This window comes from Corvus cornix, chromosome 1, assembly GCF_000738735.6.
Source record: "Corvus cornix cornix isolate S_Up_H32 chromosome 1, ASM73873v5, whole genome shotgun sequence".
Lineage (NCBI taxonomy): Eukaryota > Metazoa > Chordata > Aves > Passeriformes > Corvidae > Corvus > Corvus cornix.
The window spans coordinates 86,932,816-86,942,575 of record NC_046332.1 but is presented as its reverse complement, the minus strand read 5'-3'; the positions used below and the strand labels follow the sequence as shown (position 1 = coordinate 86,942,575).

At 39.2% G+C, this 9,760-nt stretch overlaps 1 protein-coding gene across 1 annotated transcript in view; it reads left to right on the top strand.

Annotated features, from left to right (window-relative positions):
* Positions 1-8,815: 8,815 nt before the first annotated feature.
* CRACDL (CRACD like) overlaps positions 8,816-9,760 on the top strand; it is a 65,588-nt gene continuing 64,643 nt past the window's right edge. Inside the window, exon 1 of the mRNA XM_039548510.1 lies at positions 8,816-8,873. The gene's annotated coding sequence lies outside the window, so the exon portion shown is untranslated. The remainder of the gene's footprint in view (positions 8,874-9,760) is intronic.

The following is a 9,760-nucleotide window of genomic DNA, read 5'->3' as shown; positions in this document are numbered from 1 at the left end:
TCTCCTGATGGGTCTCTAGACTAGTCCCTGGAAGGCTAAGTGGTTCCACAACATTTAACTTCCAAACACTGGGTCGGAAATAAAAACAAAAACATGAACTCTGACATTTCTTGTCGAAATATCAACTGAATTCCATGGAATTATATTCATGGAGGAAAAGTTACAAGAAGATTCAGGACCACAATATTTTGATGATACTCCTTTTATTTTGTTTTATTGAACTGTATCAAACTATATAGTCAACAGCAACTACTTGTACTGGGATGCTGTAGTTAAAAATTCTTAAAACAGTAATGGAAATAATGCTACAGAAAATATCAGCTTGTCACTGTTTTGCACTAAGTGTAAATGTAAATATTTTCATCTTTCTTACAGAAAAGCTCTTAACTATCCAGTCTTTCTTCCAGTTTTCAGGATAGGTTTTACTCTACATATGTCCACATTTTTACAAGAACATAAACACATTCTGTAAGTCTTCAAGTACTCGTAATCCTGAGGAGGGGCAAGCCCAGCTTTCTTTTTAACAATTAGTGGAATGGAGCTTCCACAGTATGGAGCTACTCCTGTCAATTTCAATCTCAGCTTAGTTTCCTATTTGGTAGCTGCATGCTTGTTGCATCACATGTTTTTGATAGATTGATGGCAGCATGCATTAAAAAAATATTGCCAGTTGAGGGGGAAAAAATTCTCAGTTCATGACTTGTTTTTGAGATTATTATGTACTTCCAAGTTTAATTTGTTAACTGAGATTATTATCTTTTGGCACTTGATTAATCTTTGCAGTCAAAGGCTCCTTTAACTATTAAAAATAGGTCCCAATAATATGAGACAAGTTTCCTCGGGTCAGTGAGCCGGTTCTGGTGCCCCTAGCAAGAAAACACAGCTGTGCTAGACAGTTATTTTGTAGCTATTGCCAATCCTTGATAGCAAGTACAGGGAGTCTTCAGTCCTCTGATACAACTGAGTCTACTCCTCCTTCATCCGAGTACAGTGTAGCTCTTAAATTTGTTGAAAGAAACATTGTGTCATTTGGAATGGTTTCATTCGCCTTTAATTACCACAACACTTCCTTCTATTTTTGATACTTACAAAGAAAAGAGGAAACAATCCATGTAGTCACCGCATCGATACTAACAATTATGGTGCTTTTTCTATTTGCATTACTTCCTTTTCAGGGTGATAAAATTCCATTCTAAGTAGTAAACTTCTGGCTAAATAACAAATGAAGACTAATCTTCTACAAACTAGATTAGGAATTCAATTCCTATCTTGCTTGATGTTCCTTTTCTTTTCTTTTTTTTTTTTTTTTTTTTTTCTGGTTTTGTGGGGGATTTTTGCTTGGTGTTTTGTTGTTTTGGTTTGATTTGGGTTTTTTTATCCTGGTTGGCCTTATGTGGCCTTTGCACATTCCTAGGGTACAATGAGTTTAAGGACTAAAATTGAAGTAAGTGAGCCAGGTTCATTTAAAATTTTCAGACTGTTTCAAGCTAAGTTTTTCCTCAATTAAATCAATGTAGCTTTTGCATGGAAATGAACTTAATTTTTCTTCTGCTTGGTTATTTTCCATTTTTGAGAATTCAAGATATACAATTCATATATAATAACTAATATAATTCATAACTTCTTTTCCTCATCCAACTCTTTGTTATACTTTTTTTTTGCTAGGTAGGCAGAACTAGGGTTGTTTCAGACTTACAGAATCCCAGAATGGTTTGGGTTGGAAGGGACATTAAAGACCATCTAGTTCTAACCTTCCACTACACCAGGTTGCTCAATTCCCTTGAGCACTACTTAGTTACTTGTTTATGCTAAATGGTTTGGGATTGTTTTCATTAAAAAAAAAAAAAAAAAAAAGTGCAAGAATAACTGAAACATTGGAAGTTTGTGCTACATTTTAAAAGCTTAAACAGAAAGAATTTGTCAGGTTTGTGTAATGTAGTGATACAGTAATGAATAAAATAGCCTGTTAGAAAAGGCTCTCCTAAAACAGAGCAGAGATCTGAATCTGGAAGTGTCTGCTTTGTATAAGTAATTTACATTTGAGTTGCCTATTTGCTTTAATGTCCACAATACTAAAGTTCTTGATAAATTTTATGTCAAGAACTTAGAGTGTCTATTGGGAAAAAGATGGAATAGTAGAAATGTCTGAAGTATCTATGCATGATGATTTTCTTCTCAGCGAGCTCTGGAAAGATTTAGAAAATTCATTGAGTCCAGAACGAAATAAAAACCAATGTAAAATATTGCCTGAGAGTAAAAGCAAGAATATTAATGCAAATATTTGGGTGTAATAATCAGCAGAATCACAGAATTAAGACTTTTAAAATGGATATTTGGGGAATTGATGAAATATGAGCTAGGTGTAAGTTCCTGTTAAGTACTTCAGGAGGGTCCTCCTGGAGGGGAAATCTCATTTTTCAACTGCTTTGAGACAAGTTATCAGGCATTGAAAAAGGTATTGTAGAAACAACTGCTAGAAACTGGAGAGGCTTCTTCCACAGCTAATGTGTGACTCTACATGAAGTATAATAAGACAGCAGTGCTGGAATTACTATTAATGCCCTTACTTTTCTCTGGGGTTCTGCTGCTATTTCAGCAGAAAGTCTGATGGGAGATGAGGCAGACAGTCACCTTTTCATTCTATAGAGGATGTGATATCAGCAGTAAATTGGACAGTAACTTTTTCTTATTATTCCTTCTTTCTCTGTATCTTTATTGAACCAGACTCCTTGCTCCAGTAAAGTGAAAAGGATGTGTCCTGCCGTTTGTATTTCAGACCTGGTGGGAAATACCTTGTCTGTCTGATTTTTTAAGTGATAGGAGTCCAAAGCTTACCTTACACATCAAATGTGTTATAACATTTTTACACAATAAAATCTAATCTGTCAAATGATCTGGATTGACTATTAAAGAGACTAGGAAGTGCTTTCAGAATTCACACCTCTATTCATCCTTTTTTCTATCTTCATAAAAGAATTGTTTAGGTCTCTGGTTTATTTTTGCAAGCAAAAGCATGTTGGTCACAATAATGGGTTAAGCATAAACTTGCACATATGTTCCTTTATATTAATTTTTTTTATAAGATGACTGCTCAACATTAACATTCATGTTTGAGTAATAATTAAAGACAACATAACCCATACAAATGCACCTGTGTTGCTTTTTAGGAACAGGTAGCTTTAACAAGCCTGTAAAAATAGTTTCTGAATAATGTTTAAAAAAAAAAGTATAAATATGTAAGTGCTACATACATTTTAGGATTATCTTCCACAAGAGTAACAATACTTTTCAGTACAGGTGAACTGATTTTAATTTGGAGGTCCTGGTTCTTCATTCCTTATTTGGCACAGCCACGGAAGCCATTTCAACCATCCCCAATGTTAATGGGACTGCTTGCAAGTAATAAAGACTGTAGGAGCAGACATAATGATATTAACCATTGCCACATTATGCAGTTATTAAAAGGCATATTGTACAATTTTCCCAGATGAGAGAAGATGATCATTTCATTATTCTGGAAGATGAGAAAGAGATTTGTTGTTTTGCAATCATATTGTTATATTGATTTTTTTTTCTAGAAGATGATCATAAAACAGTTTGAGAAATGTGATCTTGGTCTATAAAACTAATATGCTATCATCTAGAAGATGAGAAGCAGATATTAGATAAACTTAGTACAGATAAAGGGAGTTCTTTTTGGGAGTGGATATGCTGTGCAGAGGCCCATGTCCTAAGATGTAATTCTTTAGTTGCAATAATGATGCTTTTCCATGTAACATAATGAAGAAGTCAGTAAAGAGGTGCTCACCTACAAAGTAAAACCAGAAGATTCTTAAGCAATTTGGACTTTAAAATTCTTCTCTTATGCAGAGGAATAAGGGAATATGACATTATAAGTATCAAGATGTAATAAACCTGCTTTTTCTTGAGTACTCTGGTAAAGCAATCACCTTTTTATTAGGGTTAGCATTTCCTTAAAAATTTTTTTGGAAATTAAAACTTTTAGTTTTTGCAGGAAAATTGCAAGGGGGTTACAAGGTCATGGATGGAGCCAAAGGAACTTTTGTCAATGGTGATGGGATACAGACTTCAAGTGACTTCTGACAGAAATTAATTGCTGCATAATTTTTCATGGTTAAGGAAAAGAAACCATGCAAGTGAGTATATTCAGAGAGCAGGATCACTGCATTGGGAATCCCCCTATGTCTGACCTAAGTCAGAAACTGAAAGAAAGAAAAAAATGAAGTAATTAATTGAATTTGCTGAAGTTTGTAAACAATATACTTTATTTGACAAATTTGCTTATTGGCAATGTCTGTAGTAATAGCCCAAGAGGAGTGGAATGGTGTTTGTTGGTTGGGAATTGTATGTACTGCCCAGTAGTATATTCTAAAAACCTTCAGACCATGACTGAATATTAAACTTTGTTCTTATGTAAAGGGCAATAATGAGTTCAGAGTATTTACAGTTCTTTACTTTTGGTTGTAAACTCTCTAATCTGTAATACATCTTAATTTTTTCAGTACCCAGGAATTACTGTCATATATGCCCAGCCTGAAATGTGTTACACACTTTGTGATAGTATCTGTTTCCTCGTGTTGTGAGTTACTTGTGATTTTCTTGTCATTGCTTAGTTACAATATTTTTATTGGAAAGAAACCTGCACCAAAAAAATCTATTTATCATTTGTTTGCATTTGTGACAGTTATTTGCAACGATGAACAATGTTATACTTAATTTTTAGATATATATTTAAATTGCCTTTTACCACAATATTTTTACATAGGTAAACCTGAAAATACAATTCATGGTTTTATACAAAATAAGAGTATTTTAAACTCAGCTATACTGTTATGACCTAAAATCATGTGGTTTGTATAACAAAGAAACCTATAGTATTTGTAAAAGTATTCATGCTAATTTTTAGCCACTGGTTATAGAGTTATTCCCAACTAAGTTTGTTTACCTGTGGCAATGGAAACTGTCCCCATTACTCAGTAGAAGGTATTTTACTTGAGCATAACTGGTTTACAGGGTTTGTAGAAGAAAGAGTTCAGTAGCTCTGGTGTCCTTCTCCTTCGTATCTCTTCTGCATACTAGAAGCAGCAGGATGTATGGATACAGAGTAGTATCTCCATTACAATATAGTCCCACCTTCCAATGGGGAAGAATTCATTGTGTGTTTCTGGGTAGAAATGTTCCCCTGCTTCTTGTAAAATCTATGCAAGCAACCTTTCAGCAGCATTTGGAGCCTTGTATCTATGTGATTTATCCTGGTTTTTCCACTCAAAGAAAAGCAGATTTAGAATGAATCAGATTCATAGAATCATAGAATTGTTTGAAAGGGTTGGAAAGGACCTTAAAGACATCCAGTTCCAACCCATGTGGTACGGAGGACACCTTCCACTACACCAAGTTGCTTGAAGCTCCATCCAGCCTGGCCTGGAACTCATCAGGGATGGGACATCTACAACTTCTCCGGGCAATCTGTTCTGGTGCAACACCCTCTGAGTAAAGGATTTCTTCCTAACACCTAATCTGAATCTGCCCTCCTTCAGTTTAAAACCATTGCCCCTTGTCCTGTCCCTATCTGCCTGTGTAAAAAGTCCCTCTCTCTCGTTTTATAAGCCCCCTTTAGGCACTGGAAGGATGCAATTAGATCATCCCTAAGCCTTCTCTTTTCCAGGTTGAAAAGTCACAGTTCTCTCAGCCTTTCCTTATATGAGAGGTGCTCCATCCCTCTGATCAACTTGGTGGCCTCCTCTGGAACTGCTTCAGCTGGTCCCTGTCCTTCCTGTGCTCAGGACCCCAGAGCTGGATGCAGCGCTCCTGTTGGGGTCTCACCAGAACAGAGGGACAGAATCCCATCTGTCGACCTGCTAGCCACACTGCTTTCAATACAGCCCAGGATACAACTGGCTTTCTGGGTTGTGAGTGCACATTGCTGGGTAATATCCTGCTTTTCATCCACAAGACACCCCAAGTCCTTCTTTGCAGGGCTGCTCTCAATTATTTCTCCCTGTCCACTCATAATCTGGGATTGTCCTGACCCAGGTACAGCACCTTGCACTTGGATTTGTTGAACATCATGAGGTTCTCCTGGGCCCACTTCTCAAGCTTGTCCAGGTCCCTCTGCACAGCCTCCTGTCCTTCTGTTGTGTCACCTGCACCGCTCAGCTTTGTGCCATCTGCAAACTTGCTGAGGGTGCACTCGATCCCACTGACGGTATTTGATGAAGATACTGAAGAGCACCAGTCCCAAGGCAGAGCCTTGGGGGACACCACTCATCACCCATCTCCACCTGGACATAGAGACATGGACCACAACTCTGTCTGCATCCATCCAGCCAATTCCTTATCCACTGAACAGTCCACTGATCAAATCCACGTCTCTCTGATAAGAAGGTAAGGATGTTATGTGGGACAGTACCAAAGGCTTTACAGAAGTCTAGAGAAATGACATCTGTTGGTCTCCCCTTGTTGACCACTGCTGTCATTCCATCGTTTCTTTTTCTTTTCAGTCACTAATAAAGCTTGAACTTTAGCAACACTAATCGAAGATTCTGCTGTCAGTGTTAAAGCAGGTGGTTTTAGTCTTTGTGCAGAAAAAAATCTTCATGGTGTGGGGTAGTCTATGGTGGTACTACAGCTGAGTTTTTTGTTCTATCCCTTTCATTTCTTCTCAGACCAACTAATCTTGGTTGGTGTCAGTGTAGGCAGTGGAGTATTAGCAAAATGGCTAATCAGCAAAATCAGCATCAGATGTAGTTTAGCAGTTCTGTTACTCAGTTGCTTTTCTATATTTATTTAATCTTTGATATTGGCAGTTACAATGGTACGGTAGAATGCATAAGAATTTAGTATCTATTCCATATTTAACTAGTTAATTTGCATTAGCTTCTCCTTCCACATCATTTTGGAATGGATAGCCTTGCAACAAGAAATGCAAATTGATTTACTGATACAGACTGGAGGGTCTGTAAAGAAGTGTGATCTTCTAATAAAAGAAGCAAAAGAATCTTTTTAATGTATCTTGCACTCTTAATGATCTTTCCTCTGAGCCACTGAACTTTCATGCTAATTCCCAGCAGAGGGAGTAAGTGAAATGAAGATGAATGAATCATACATAGCTTGTGGTATTAACATGCACAGTTATCTGAACACGTGGAAAGATATTTCAGTTAGTTTTACATTTTGGACACTTTCCAAACAGAAGAAAAAGCTTGATAAGACGGATAAAATTTGCATGTGACTCCACTTGGATTTACTACATTAAAACACAACCTTATTTCATGGCAAGGGTCAGATTTTTTTAGTAAACTTTGAATAAACAAAATTTGCTTGTAATTAAAACATTATGTATAAAAGCATGGCCTGAAATGATGTTCCCTTCCAATGGATTTTTTTTTCACCTGACTCTCTAATATACTGTAATTTGATTTTTCTGTAGGCTGTCCCACATTTTTATTAAAATCCATGAAGAAGTTTAATAATTTATTTCAGCAGATGCAAAAGTCTAAGCTTAGTTTTAAGTTTCCAATCTTGTGCTTCTCATCTATGTTTTATTTTTGGTGCTTTTATTTCCTGAGGTGGGAGAAGAACAAACATTTTTTATCTTGAATGCAGCCTACACCCAAGCAATTATATAGAGTACACAAAGCAGAAAACGTCTTTGTTGTCAGAGCTGCAGTGCAACCAAGCAAGTGAACAATGTACTTCTCAGATTTGCTTTACATGAGGATATCTCTTTCCTGTACATAGTAATATTTCATAAAATCACTTTTGCCAGTATAGCATGAATATTTTTAAAACAATGCTACTTGGCAGAAATAAAACCTATAATTGAATTTCTTTTTTGACCCATAGTGGCTGCTCTGGAAGTAGTGTTGAAATTATTTTTCATTTGAAGACCGAGTTAGTGTGCACCAGCTTTCCATTTTCATTTCTGCCTCCCTTATCAGTGCCCTAAGAAACAAGCAACCTCCACAGCATTTTCCAGTCTAATGCTTTTACCTTGGACTGCAAGGCAGTGTACTGTGGTGTTCATTCATTTATCAGGCAACACCTGTATTTTCTATCCAAAACTGCTGTCCTCAGACTCACTGACTTTACACGAGAGAGACTCTTTAGAGAAAAAAAAAACCAAAGCTCTCATGTTGAAACCAGAACTCACAAGTTTGAGAGAAATTTATTGAAATAGATAAGATGCTGAAGTGGGGAACAAACTACTCGATGTTATTTTGGTCAGTTCTTCTAGCCAGTTCGTCCAGCCTTCCTTTGTCACCTCTTGCACAGAAGCTAAGCTTGAAATACCCCATTTGAAGATCCAAGGGCACTGCTGTTCACAGATGCAAGCAACTTCAGCTAGACCTTTCACTCTGATACCGCCGCAAGAATCCTGACTGTAGCTACGAGCTGCAAGTACCCCGCCACCTCCAACACTAACTCGCTCGAGAAAACAACCTGGAGATGGCTCATCGCTACCTTAAGCTACTTCGGGTAGGCGACGGGGGGAAAGCAAAGCCGAGGCAGAAAGCTGTGGCGGTGAAATCGCCCTTTCACAGTGCCTGGTCCTCTCCTTCTCCTCAGCCCCGCGTGCCTCTGTGACCCGCTGCGGTCAATGTCTTGCCGAGGTGGAAAACACCTCAGCGCCGCACCCCGCCCGCCCCCGGGGCAGCGCCGCGGGCTCGCCTCGCCTTTGGCCCCGCGGCCGCGGGCGGGTCCTGGGCCGCAGGTGGCGGCGGGCCCGGGGAGGAGCGGGCAGGCCCGCGGGCAGGTGGCGGCAGGTCCGCGGCTCGGATGGGCCCGCGCCGCCCGGCTCCGCCGCTCCCCGCCGCCGGCACCGCTGTCCCGCCGCCCCACACGGGCTCCAGGTGAGTGAGGGCAGCGAGGGACCTGCCGGGCTCCCTCGGGCCAAGCCGCAGGCGCTGCCGTCGGGGGAGGCTGGGCGGCGGGCAGGGCTTTGCTTCCTTCCCCGCGTCTTCTCCGGAGGCTGTTTGTCTGGGAGCACAGCGACCGGAGACGCTTAATCTGAAGCAAAGCAGGCGTTTAATTGAGAGGCCAAAGGTACCTAGTGGGACACCGGTTTCCACGTACGCAAACGGCTGCGTCCCGACCGGCGTTTCCAGGTTTCTCGAAGGTGTGAATGGGATTGAGGCGAACAGGCTTGTGCTCCCACCAGCCCGGCTCCCTGCAGGAAGGCTGAGCTCAGCTGGCAGGCATGTTTTCTTGCCCTAAAGGCTGTGGTTTTTCCTCTCCCATTCCTCAAATATCTCTCAAAATGCTGACTGATCCTCTACCCTGAAATTAGCTGTAAATTGTGTGACTTTCCCCCCTCTTTAGTATATTTTTGGACACTAGACCTGAAATACCACAAATGCATTGTTTTCATTATTATGCTAGCTTCTGTTGACAAACTTTACTGTCAATAGTATATTTAGTGTATTAAATTTTAATTGCCACTGATGGATCTTAGGTTACTGTACAGGAATCTCTCCAGTTCAAAACCTTTTAAGAGCACCATGAAATTTTAGGTGTGAAAACATCACCCTACCAGTTTTGCCATACGATTGACTGAAAACCACCCCATATATAAAGAGACGTTTATAGGAGCACCCCAACAATACAAACACTAATTGCTTGCATATTTTCACACAAGTTAAAAACATAAATTTTTTTTCTATAGCTATTTTAATTGTATTTAAATTGGGTAAAGTTATACATATCTTAGGCTTTATATGCATATAAGTACCAAAAAAAA